The sequence below is a fragment of the Canis lupus genome, chromosome X (genome assembly GCF_048164855.1).
Source record: "Canis lupus baileyi chromosome X, mCanLup2.hap1, whole genome shotgun sequence".
NCBI lineage: Eukaryota > Metazoa > Chordata > Mammalia > Carnivora > Canidae > Canis > Canis lupus.
The window spans coordinates 115,387,752-115,401,055 of NC_132876.1; the positions used below are offsets into that span (position 1 = coordinate 115,387,752).

Sequence of the window (13,304 nt, forward strand, 5' to 3'; positions counted from 1 at the left end):
GTACCAATTTACATTCCCGCCAACAGCGCACGAGGGTTCCATTTTCTCCACACCCCTGCCAATACTTGTTATTTCTTGTCATTTTTATTTTAGTCATTCTAACTGGTGTGATAATCTCATTGTGGTTTTGATTCGCATTTCCCTGATGATGAGTGATGTTGAGCATCTTTTCACATGCCTGTTGGCCATCTGGATGTCTTCTTTGGAAAAATGTCTATTCTGGTCCTCTGCCCATTTTTTTAATTGGATTGTTTGGGGGTTTTTTGTGTTTAATTTGTGTAAGTTCTTCATATATTTTAGGTATTAACCCCTTATTGGAAATATCATTTGCAAATTCCTTCTCCTACTCAGTAGGTTGACTTTTTGTTTTGTTGATGGTTTCTTTCTGTCTGTAAAAGCTTTTTTCTGTGTGTGTGTGTGTGTGTGTGTGTGTAGTCTCAATAGTTTATTTTGGCTTTTGCTTCCCTTGCCAGAGGAGATACATCTAGAAAAACGGTGCTATAGCTGAAGTCAGAGAAATTACTGCCTGAGCTCTCTTCTAGGAATTGTATGGTTTCAGGTCTCATATTTAGGTCTTTCATCCTTTTTTTGTTTTTTAAAGATTTTTATTTATTTATTCATGAGAATACACAGATAGGAGAGAGAGAGAGAGAGAGGCAGAGACGCAGTCAGAGGGAGAAGCAGGCTCCAGGCAGGGAGCCCGACGTGGGACTCGATCCCAGGTTTCCAGGATCAGGCTCTGGGCTGAAGGCGGCGCTAAACTGCTGAGCCACCTGGGCTGCCCGTCTTTCATCCATTTTGAGTTTATATTGTGCATGATGTTAGAAAGTGGTCTAGTTTTCCCGACACCATTTGTTGAAGAGATTGTATTTTTCCCATTGGATAGTCTTTCCTCCTTTGTTGTAGATTAATTGATCACATAAGCGTGGGTTTATTTCTGGATTCCCTATCATGTTCTATTGATCTATGTGTCCATTTTGTGCCAATACCATACTGTTTTGATTACTATAGCTTTGTAGCCTATCTTGAAATCTGGGATTGGGATACTTCCAGCTTTGCTCTTCTTTCTCAGGATTCCTTTAGATATTTGGGGTCTTCTGTGGTTCCATACAAATTTTAGGATTATCTGTTCTAGTTTTGTGAAAAATGCTCTTGGCATTTTGAGAGAAATGCCTTGAGAAATTTTTCCTAGTCCAGAGAAGAAAAAAATATGGACCATATACACACATATTAAAATATATTTTTAAAAATAATAAAAATATATAAAAATATAAAAATAAACAAAAAATAAAATATATAGACATACACATATACAAATACATATCTAACACAAATATTTGTAACACAGGTTAGTATTATGTTTACAGTGCTTTCAAAGCCCTAAGGAAGGGGGGTTGGTCCTTCAGTGCAGTAAGGCAGGGATATTAAAATTTTTCTGCCCATTGGTGACATCAGTTGTGAAATGATGCTATTTGCATGAACAACCCAAGTGTCAGCACTGAGAAGTCCCCTACACTTCCACCTTGCTTTATGAGACTGAAGTGAAAGTTCACACATAATTTTAGCCCTCCCTTTTAGCCCTCCTGACTCTGTCTAATGCATGGCCTGGCTTGGCTATTCACCCCTGCTCATGGCCACTTCCTTCTGCACTGGGTGGTCCTACAGACCCTCTTTCCTTTTCCACCCAAGCAGTGCTCCCAACTCAAGGTCTCAAGGTTCTATTTATAATAGACTTTACTAAATGCTTTGAGCAATAGCAGTGTGTGCATGTGTGTGTGTGTGCATGTGTGTGTGCTGATTCCATCACAGATCAGTAGAGCAAGCAACTTGAAATGCAATATTAGACCACCTTATGCTTAAAACCCTCTTGCTGCCACCAAGGAGCCACCATTGGCCAGCGTATTCCAGGTCCAGCCACAATACTGCCATTTGTACATTTCTGACTCCGGTTCCCTACCTATCAATTCCTTAACAACCGAGAACATTGTCATTCTAATTGTTTAATAGCAATCGGTTATCCAGCACTTCCTAAATGATGACACTGCTCCAAGCGCTTTATCTGTTTAGATCTCAAGGCCCTGGTCAGAAACTTCCAGGGCTAGATAGGCTTGGACTGCAGGATTTTTTAAATGTCACATGCCTGGGCTGTATATTACCGACACCATCCATAGGGTCAGGGGCAACACCATAGAGTCAAATGCATTCAGATTTCTGCAGCTACGCGCACAGACGTTCATGTTAACTGGGAAAAATAAAGACAATACGCAGCCTCCCATCAGTTTGCGTCAGGGGCTGCCACCAAAGGAGTTACAAGAAAGCTCTTGTCTTGCAGAACTTTTTGATTTCAGAGAAGGTAGTGGGGGCAGTGGACTCATAACCGTAATCGTTGCTGGGTTCGAGTGGCCTGCTGCAAAAAGCCACTGACTATAGAAGGTCTTTAAAAATCTATAAAGTGACATGCTGTGACTTATGCCTCTACTTCTTATCAGTTTAGGGCGATAAGATGGCTTTTTTTGGTTCTGCTGCAGGGTTGCAAACATGACTCTCTGAGGCAGACAAGTAACATAAATGAGTAAAGCTCTACTTACTCTTGCTTTGAGGGGGTGCCTGCCCATTGCGACAGCTTCTGAGTCCTAAAGGAAACCCCCACATCTGTATTTTTCTCAAAAGCTTCCTAATTTTTTAATATCCACTTTTCTTTAATAACACATACACAGAAGCACTGTGATAAAACAACATCTGGCCATACTTTTATGGACCAAAGGCACACGGTTTGGTGTGGTTCTTGGCTCTTTTTTATTTTTTGGCACCAACTGATTTCCAAGCTAATATGCAAACTTGAAAATTAACCAAAATTTAGAGTTAAAACCATTCTGAAAGCTTTTTGCTTAGTTCAATGATGCGTGGGGAAGGACGAGATGAATTAAAGCAAAATGACTGCCCAGAGGTGCGCATTTAGAGAGATTTGTCTTCCAGGCGCTTGTTTTCAAGTGAGTGCCAAGAGCAAACGTTAGCAAGCACAATCTGAAATTCGTATGTGATTAACTAATCTGCCTCTCTTGTTTGGAAATAATGAAGTAACTGGAAAAAAAAACTGGGCTTGATTTGAAACAACCACACATGATTGAAGTGATTTCATTTGAGGTATATACAGTTTTTTACATCCAGTGAGTGTATCCTTTCTTTTCCAGTTTCAAAGAGTTTGCTCCCATCAGGGAATTTACTACCTGATTTCTTTTCCACTGAAGAAAATGAGGCATTTTGGTCCTAGCTTTCTTTGGATGAAGGCATTGCACGGGTGTTATTTGGTTTCTGGGATTTCTAGCTTCTGTCCCATAGTAGTAACCTATGTAGTAAAAATGGTGTATTTGTGTATGGATGCCAGAGACTGAAGGGTAGTAGAATGGGTCACCCCAAAATATGACTGCAGGAGTTCTAGACACACTGCCCCCAAATACGCTGCTTTGGGATATTGATGATTTTGAGCTGTAGGCACCTGAACAACAGCAAATGCAGGGAGAGGTTTTCTCTGAATGCCTCCTGTCTGCCTATAAATGCATCTTCCACAGGGAGCTCAACTGTGTAAATTCCCATCCAGGGAGTTTCATCAGCCAGAAAAGACTGACTCTGGTCACAGGAGAGGCGACTAGAAGCCAACGCCCCACCCAAACTTGGTTCCAAGTGGTCATATCGCCCATCTTTTCTTCTAAGGGCCTGTTGGTCTTTCCTAAAAATCATTTCCTCTCCTTCCTAAGAGGCCTCCCTCCCTCTTCCCCTTTCTCTTAATAGAAAAGAGAATTTAATCCTGAATTCTGAGCCACCTCAGGGAGTCGCTCATATTTCCCTGGGGTTCTCTAGGGTATGTGAGGTATATGTGTTAAGAAACCTCTGTTTGTTTCTCTCGATCTGTTTTTCCATCACAAGGGGCTCAGCTAAGAGCTCAGAAATGTATTCTTCCTCCTTACAAGACACACACACACACACACACACACACACACACACACACAAAGGCAGATAAAGATAAATAGAAAGAGGAAGAGGAAGAGAAAGGAGGGTGGGGAGGGAGAGAGACAAACACCAGAAGACAGAAGCCAACAACTGGTGCCGGCGCTGGGAGGGTGATTTCCATCTTCTCATGGGGAGTGCAGGCTCAGCTTGACAGGAGTTTGCCTTTGCTTCTTTTAGGTGAAGCAGCAGCAGCAGCAGCATTTTCTTACAGAGCACAAACTGTAGGTGGCAGGACTCTTTTTACCTTAAAAAAATCTTATCTCCAGTGCCTGGGTGGCTCAGTGTTTGAGCATCTGCCTTTGGCTCAGGGCCTGATCCCAAGGTCCTAGGATCGAGTTCTGCGTCGGGCTCCTCATGAGGAGCCTATGTCTCTGCTTCTCTCTCTCTCTGAGCCTCTCATGAATAAAATCTTTTAAAAAAATAAAAATAAAAAATAAAAGAATCGTATCTATAGAATCCAGTGCTGGAACTCAGAGAATCTGTATCCTTATTCCTTTTTTTTTTTTTTAAGATTTTGTTTATTTATTCATGAGAGACACACACAGAGAGAGAGAGAGAGAGGCAGAGACACAGGCAGAGGGAGAAGCAGGCCCACGCAGGGAGCCCAATGCAGGACTCGATCCCAGAACCCGGGATCACGCCCTGGGCCAGAGGCAGATGCTCAACCCCTTAGCCCCCGAAGTGGCCCTGTACCCTTATTCCTGATTTCTCACACCTCTCTTATAATCCTGACATGTGCTCATTCTTGGAGGAGTACCTGGTGGTGAGCTAATAGATGTTTAATAACCGGCTGTCCAGAAGGAAACAAAGCAAACGACAAAATAAACGACTCTGATGTGTAGCACTTGCCCGTGGCTGTGCTAGAGATTCTCACACGGTGGCTGCATTTTCACTACCAACACGACGGGGACGCTGAGCTGTGCGCAGACGGGCCTGACCGCCTTCCACAAGTGGGTAGAGTCTGGCTCCATCACTACACCGGGTGTAGCCAACAGAACACCAAGCAGAGTTAAGAAGACTTGTGAGGGTTCCCAACCGTGAAATGTGCACAAACAACAGCTCAGATTGCCTCCTGGGGATATACAGTCACTTTCAAATGGAAATAAAAGGAAAACTGTAAAGGACTCGGAGAATATAAAAATTTATACCAATATAAGGCACCATCATCGTTACCATCTTTAGAGAGCCAAAAATTGCTCAATACTCAAGTTAAAAAAAAAAAAAAAAGACTTGGATTGCATTCATCACTGCTTTTAAAAATGTGTTTTGTATCCCTTGGTCATAAAAGATTCAGACTATATGGAAAGAGCCAGCAGTCCATTTGGCCGTAAGTTCAGAACAATGAACTCATTGGGGTTATTTTTATATGCACTGCAGCTTGGCCTGGAGTCACTGGTCACAAGAAAGCATGAGAGTGTTCTGGGCAGCATTTCTGCCTTAAACAGCTCCACGGCAACGTCTACAAGGCAATGCACTTCCCACTGCGAACCTCCTCGAAGGCCTTAGCATGATTTGCAAAATTTTAACTAATTAACGTTTAACTTGGTTTTGTAAACAGTAGCACACAAAAAGAACCCTTCTCAATAGACATTCTCCCTAGAATTATCTTCTTAGAAGAGCACTGTCTAACAGAAACAGAATGTAAGCGGTACACGTAATGAAAATTTTTCATGGCCACATTAAAAGAAATTTTTTTAAAACCTGGTAAAATTAACTTCAATAATCTATTTAACTAAAAAAAAATAATCTATTTAACTTAATTCAATATATCCAGAATATTATTGTTTTAACAAGTAATCGATATAAAGCATATTAATGAGAGACTTTACATTTTCTTTTTTTGGTGGTAAATCTTCGAATCAAGCAGCTGTTTTATACCTGATTTTTTTTTTTTTCCGAGCACATTTCAATTCACAATTGCACATTTCAGGGGCACCTGGGTGGCTTGGTCTGTCAAGCATCTGCCTTTGGCTTGGGTCATGACCTCGGGGTCCTGGGATTCAGCCCCACATTAGGCTCTCTGCTCAAGGGGAACCTGCTTCTCTCTCTGCTTCTTCTTGCTTGTACTTTTTTTTTTTCTCTTTCTCTCTCAAATAAATAACATTTTTTTTTTTAATGGCACATTTCAAGTACTCAGTAATCACATGTAGCTAGTGGCTACCATTTTGGACAGCTTGGGTGCTATAACATCAGGAGCAGAAAATCTCTTGATTCTGAGAAAATCCAATGTTTATAGAAACTCTTTTATTCTGGTTTCAGTGGGCTTTGCTATGGGACTTTATTATTGAGAGAGGAACAAAATTCCCCCTCTCCAACCTCTCTAACTTTTCCTTCTCTGATATCTATCCGTTGGGTTGTCAGAGTACCCTAGATTGGATGTGTCTATCATTTGTAGGGTGACCAACCATTCCAGTTTGCCTAGGACTGAGAGGTTTGCCAGGGTGTGGAACTTTCAGTGCTGACACAGGGAGAGACTCAGGCAAGCCAGGATGAACCGTTCACCCTAAGTTTGAAGGGAAAGGTTCAATGCTGCTAGGAAAGCTGACGTGGTGCTTCCATTCTGAACTCATCTGCAGCTGTAAATCTGAAGGCCGAGGCCACTCAGCACCTCTAAAGGCTACTTTGGATATTCATGTTCTGTCACCATGGAATTCTGGGAATTGTCCTTGGAGCCTGGGCAGCAGGATTTATTATACTCTTGAATGTTTTCAAGATCTCTGGCCTCCTAGCTACTGTCTTGGATCCCTGAATCAGGTGAAACTGTCCCCTTGGCAGACGATGACCCTGCAGGTTCCTTCTTACCAGGGAACTAAGCCCTGTGCTGGGAGATCCCATAATGGTCACGGAAATTGGGAAAATCTTATCTGTTGCACCACCCTGGTTGATGATTTCTCTGCTTGACCATCTCGAGCTGGGCCTCACCCTTTCTTCAAAAGTCAATTTGATAAATCAGTGATCAAAAAACTCCTGACAAACAAAAGTTCAGGACCAGAGAGCTTTTATAGCAAACATTTAAAGAGTTCATACCTGGGCAGCCCGGGTGGCTCAGTGGTTAAGCGCCGCCTTCAGCCCAGGGCGTGATCCTGGAGTCCGGGGATCGAGTCCCACGTCGGGCTCCCTGCATGGAGCCTGCTTCTCCCTCTGCCTGTGTCTCTGCCACTCTCTCTCTCTCTCTCTGTATCTTTCATGAATAAATAAATAAAATCTTTAAATAAATAAATGAATAGTTCATACCTATTCTTCTCAAACTATTCCAAAACACAGAAGAAGAAGGAAAGCTTCCAAATTCATTCTACAAGGCCAGCATTACCCTATTACCAAAACCAGATAAAGATACTACAAAAAAAGAAAACTGCAGACCAATATCTCTGATGAACACAGATGCAAAATTCTCAAGAAAATATTTGCAAACAGACTCCAACAATGACTTAAAAAGATCAGGTACAATTTATTTGGGGGGATGGAAGGATGGGTCAATGTTCATAAATCAATCAATGTCATACACCACGTCAACAAAATGAAGAAAAAATGGGATCAGAAGAAACATACCTCAATGTAATAAAGGCCATATATGAAAAACCCACAGCTAACGTCATACTCAATGGTGAAAAACTGAGAGCTTTTCCTCTGAAGTCAGGAATAAGAAAAGGCTGTCCACTCTCACCACTTTTATTCAACATAGTACTAGAAGTCCTAGCCACAGCAGTCAGACAAGAAAAAGAAATCAAGGCATCCAAATTGATAAGGAAGAAGTAAAACTTTCATAATTTGCAGATGACACGATACTATATATAGAAAACCATAAAGACTCCACCAAAAAATTACTAGAACTGATGAATGAACTCTGTGAAGTTGTAGGATACAAAATTAACATACAGAAATCTGTTGCATTTCTATACACTAATAATGAAATAGAGAAAGAGAAATTAAGAAAACATTCCCATTTACAATTACACCAAGAAGAATAAAATACCTAGGAATAAACTTAACCAAGGAGGCAAAAGACTTGACTCCAGAAACTATAAAACAGTGATGAAAGAAATTAAAGATGACACAAATGGAAAGATAGTCCATGCTTATGGATTGGGAGAACCAATATTATTAAAATGTCCAAACTACCCAGAGCAATCTAGAGATTTAATGCAATCTCTATCAAAATACCAACAGGAGGGATCCCTGGGTGACGCAGCGGTTTGGCGCCTGCCTTTGGCCCAGGGCGCGATCCTGGAGACTCGGGATCGAATCCCATGTCGGGTTCCTGGTGCATGGAGCCTGCTTCTCCCTCTCCCTATGTCTCTGCCTCTCTCTCTCTCTCTCTCTCTCTCTATGACTATCATAAATAATAAATAAAAAAAAAATACCAACAGGAGAGGATCCCTGGGTGGCTCAACGGTTTAGCACCTGCTTTCAGCCCAGGGCATGATCCTGGAGTCCTGGGACCGAGTCCCACGTCGGGCTCCCTGCATGGAGCCTGCTTCTCCCTCTGCCTGTGTCTCTGCCTCTCTCTCTCTCTCTCTCTGTGTGTCTCTCATGAATAAATAAATAAAATCTTAAAACAAATACAAAATACCAACAGGATTTTTCACAGAACTAGAACAAATAATCCTGAAATTTGTATGAAACTACCAAAGATCCCAGGTAGCCAAAACAATCTTTAAAAAGAAGAACTAGAGGTATCACAATCCCAGATTTCAAGATATACTACAAAGCTGTAGTAATCATAATAGTATGGTACTGGTACAAAAAGAGACACATGGATCAATAGAACAGGATAAAGCCCAGAAATAAACCCATGCTTACATGGTCAATTAATCTACGACATAAGAGGCAAGAATATACAATGAAATATATAAAGAATAAACAAAAACAGTCTCGTCAACAAATGGTGTTGGGAAAACTGGACAACTACATGTAAAAGAATGAAACCGGACCACTTTCTTACGCTGCACACAAAAATAAACTCAAAATGGGTTAAAGACCTAAACATGACCTGAAACCATAAAATTCCTAGAACACAGGCAGCAATAATCTCTTTGACATCAGTCACATAAACATTTTTCTAGATATGTCTCCTCTGGCAAGAGAAACAAAAGCAAAATTAAACTACTGGGACCGCATTAAAATAAAAAAGATTTGCACAGTGAGGGAAACTATCAACAAAATAAAAAGTTAACCTAGTGAATGAGAGAAGATACTTGCAAATGATATATCCAATGAATTAATATCCAAAATATATAAAGAATGTATGCAACTCAACACCAAAAAAACAAATAATCCAACAACAAAAAATGGGCAGAAGACATGAATTTATATTTCTCCAAAGAAGATATCCAGATGGGCGACAGGCACATGAAAAAAGTGCTCAACATCACTAATAATCAGAGAAATGCAAATCAAAACCACAATGAGATATCACCTCCCATCGATCAGAATGGCTAAAATCAAAAACAAAAAATAACAAGTTTTGGTGGGGATGTGGAGAAAAAGGAACCCTCTGCACTGGTTGTGGGAATGCAAATTGGTGCAGGCACTGTGGAAAACATTATGGCGGCTCCTCAAAAAATTAAAAATAGAATAGCCTCCTTATGATCCAGTAATTCCAGTACTGGGTATTTACCCAAAGCATACAAAAACACTTGTTTGAAAAGATATATGCACCCCTACGTTTATTGCAGCATTATTTACGACAGCCAAATTATGGAAGCAGCCTAAGAGTCCATTGATAGATGAGTAGATAAAGAAGATGTGGTATATATACACGATGGAGTATTACTCAGCCATAAAACAGACTGAAATCTTGCCATTTGCAACAACATGGATGGATCTAGAGGGTACAAGGTTAAGTGAAATAAATCAGTCTGAAAGAAACAAATACCACATGACCTCACTCATATGTGGAATTTAAGAAACAAAAGAAAGAAAAAAGAGATAAACCAAAAAACAGACTCTTAACTATGGAATAAACTCATGAATACAAGTGAGGTTGGATGGGGGTGGGGTGGGTGAAATAGGTGAAGGGAATTAAGAATACACTTACAATGAGCATTGAATAAAGTACAGAGTCATTGAAACGTATTGGACATCTGAAACTAATATAACACTGTATGTTAATTTTATACTTGAATAAACAAACAAAGTCAATTCGAATGCATGTTCCAATTTATTGTGACCTACAGTAATTATATCCATTTTTTTTTTTAGAGCATTTACAGCCACTGTCTTCAATTCTTTTCAAGATTTACTTATTTATTTTAGAAAAAGAGAGTGCAAGCAGGGGGAAGGGCAGAGGGAGAGCGAGAGAGAATCCTCAAGCTGACGCTCGGGTGAGCATGGAGCCAGACACAGGGCTCGACACAGGGCTCCATCTCTCCGCTCTGAGATCACAACCTGAGCCAAAATCAAGAGTCAGAGGCTTAACCGACTGAGCTACCCAGTGCCCTAACTATTGTCAATTCTTAATTGGGTTTTTACTTTACAAGATCAAAAAATATTGAGTAGCTTAATCTCAGAATTGTTTCAACTTTCCATTCATGCCTCCATTTCCTTCCTGGTCTCATTTTCCATATCGATAAATGGGGCTAATAAACATAGACTACCTGGTAGGGTTACTGTGAGGACTAAATGTACATTTTGGTGTCTACAACAACGTGAATTGCTTTAAACTGGCTTGGCAAGGAGTAAGTGTTCAGTTCATGTTGACCATTATTAGATTTTTATATCTTTCTTGACGTCAGGATGCACATCAGATATTTCCATACCGTTCTTCCCCCACAGGGCTTAATACGTGGCTCTAAGCAGAGTAAACACTCACCAGCATCCATTGATTGGCTAACTCCAGCCATCCCGCTTCTGGCTCTGGTCTGAATATGGTAGCCGGTCTGCGAGGCCTCCTAAATATAGTCAACGTGGTGCCTTCCTGTCTAGAACAGGACTGACTGCCTCCGGTCCTCATTTCTGATCTGAAGTCCTGCCCTGGAATAAGACATTATCAGATGGTGCGATCTCTTGTCCTGACCCTGAGCACCATCTAAATTCTTTTCTGTTAACTGTCTCTGCAAAGCAGTTGGGTTCTGGCTTTTCCAAATTTCAGCATAGTCAGAAAAAAAAAAGGCTTCAACACGGAATTCAAGTGATGCGGCATCATGATCAGTTGCCTTCTCCTGCCATACTCCGTCCACTCTGTTTGTTGGTTGGCTTGTTTCCTGGTAAATCCGCCTTCCACGTTAGAGACGGAGAACAATGGAAACGGACTTTCCCAGCCTCCCCTGCGTGTAGATCATGTGATCCAATTCTGGCCAATGGGACCACAGGGCATGTCTCCTGGGGGATTCTGGGACAAATTTCCTCTCTTCCTGTCTGATAATACTTCCTACTTGGAACTGAGGTAACCTTGAAAAGATCCTGATGGAGCACCAAAGAACCGCAAAGAAGATGAAGTTGAGTGGAAAATTAAAAATTAGTATATGAGTCACTGCTGCTTTGATGTTATTTAACTTCTGAATTGATCAAGATTAGAAACTCCTGCTTCTTATTTTGTGAGATTTATTAGTACACCCCAGTTGTTTAAGTCCTTTTTACTTGGGTATTTACCTTCTGTCCCTGAAAATATTCTAGCTGACACAAATGAGTTCTTTGATGGCCCCAGGAAGAATTAGTCTTTAATTAGGCTTAATCCTATGTTCTCTTTTCAAGACCCCTGCTGCCAAAAGCCAACAGTAATCTGTCACTTCTAGAATTTTTCTGGCACTTCCCCAGAGGCAGTGTAGTTTGATGGTGATGAGCACGAATCCAGGGGTCAGAGCTGGGCAAGTGTGGCTTCCAGCAAGTGACTTAAACTCTCCGTGTCTTATTTTCTTTGTCTGCAAACAGGGGATGATGATAGTCATGCACCTGCTTTATAGGGTTTTGTATTAAATGAAGCAATACACAAAACAAGAAACAATGTCTAGAACATAGTAGGAACTGTAGATGAGAACTGTTTCATTTTATATCACCTTGTACTGTCTCTGAGATATAGAGAGATTTCTGTTTTGTTGTCTTTTTGTACTACTCTTCCATGTCTCAATGGTTGTTTTGATTTCTCATGAAGACAAACTCCATTTTAAACAGCTTGTTTCAAGGGGCACCCGGGTGGCTCAGTCGGTTAACCGTCTGCCTTCAGCTCAGGTCACGATCTCAGGGCCCCTGGATCAAGCCCCTCATTGGGCTCCCCATTCAGTAGAGAGTCTGCTTCTCCCTCTGCCCCTCCCCTTCCTCTCTCTATCCCCTTCCCCCTCTCCCTGCTCATGCTCCCCCCCAATTAATAAAATCTTTAAAAAATAAAATTAAAGAAACAGCCTGTTTCTAGAAACCAGAGGATATAGCTTCATCACTTATTAGCTGTGCCATGAGCACTTCACTTACCAGCATCTTGGTTTCTGCATTTGGAAAAGAAAGCTACTGTCTTTATTTTGTTTCCCCCATTAAAAGACCCTAAGAGGGATCCCTGGGTGGCGCAGCGGTTTGGCGCCTGCCTTTGGCCCAGGGCGCGATCCTGGAGACCCGGGATCGAATCCCACGTCGGGCTCCCGGTGCATGGAGCCTACTTCTCCCTCTGCCTGTGTCTCTGCCTCTCTCTCTCTCTCTCTGTGACTATCATAAATAAATAAAAATAAAAAAAAAAATTTAAAAGACCCTAAGAAAGCGCAAGTTGTGTATTTGGGAGGTGGTTCAAGGGAACTCGAATGAGGGAGTGGAGAAGTGACCATGGAAAGGAAGGAAATGCAGCAAAACCAATAAAGTATGATCAAGCCACTTCCCACTGTGGGCAACAGGAGCTTCATCCCATGAGTATTTTTCAGTGTAGACCACCACGTGCCCCAGAGGTATGCCCCCGGAGGATGAGCTTGATGGCCTATGTAAACACCATTTCTCTTCGGGCACTGGTTGATGGCTGCTGGGCGGCCACTGGTGTGTACATTCTCAGGGAAATCTGGCCTACCACTGTGGGTGGCCAGGCAGGCCCAGCCACTAGAGAATATTGCCAAGAACATGAAAGTCAGGCAGGATATACCACAATGGAAACACCTGAGGGCGGGGGGAGGGTGTCTCTCTAGCCTGAAGTGGTGATAAATTCAACTTAGTCAATAAGGTTTTCTGTAGGGGGTGGGGAGGTGGAGGGAACTATGTTGTAAAATTTTGCTAGCTAAGCAACAAGACACAAAGTTGAGTAAGAAATGATTGTAGACGTTGAACGACTCACAACCCGGGGGAAGAGATAGACATGTTAACAAATATTGTGTTAATGTTTACAACGT

At 41.6% G+C, this 13,304-nt stretch overlaps 1 protein-coding gene across 9 annotated transcripts in view; it reads right to left on the reverse strand.

Annotated features, from left to right (window-relative positions):
- Positions 1 to 11,237, reverse strand: part of EGFL6 (EGF like domain multiple 6) — a 256,008-nt gene extending 244,771 nt beyond the window's left edge. For all 9 annotated transcript variants that reach the window (XM_072818136.1, XM_072818134.1, XM_072818128.1 and 6 more), the window contains exons 1-2: positions 10,820 to 11,237; positions 7,036 to 7,189 (exon numbers count right to left, since the gene is read on the reverse strand). The gene's annotated coding sequence lies outside the window, so the exon portion shown is untranslated. The remainder of the gene's footprint in view (positions 1 to 7,035; positions 7,190 to 10,819) is intronic.
- Positions 11,238 to 13,304: the final 2,067 nt, after the last annotated feature.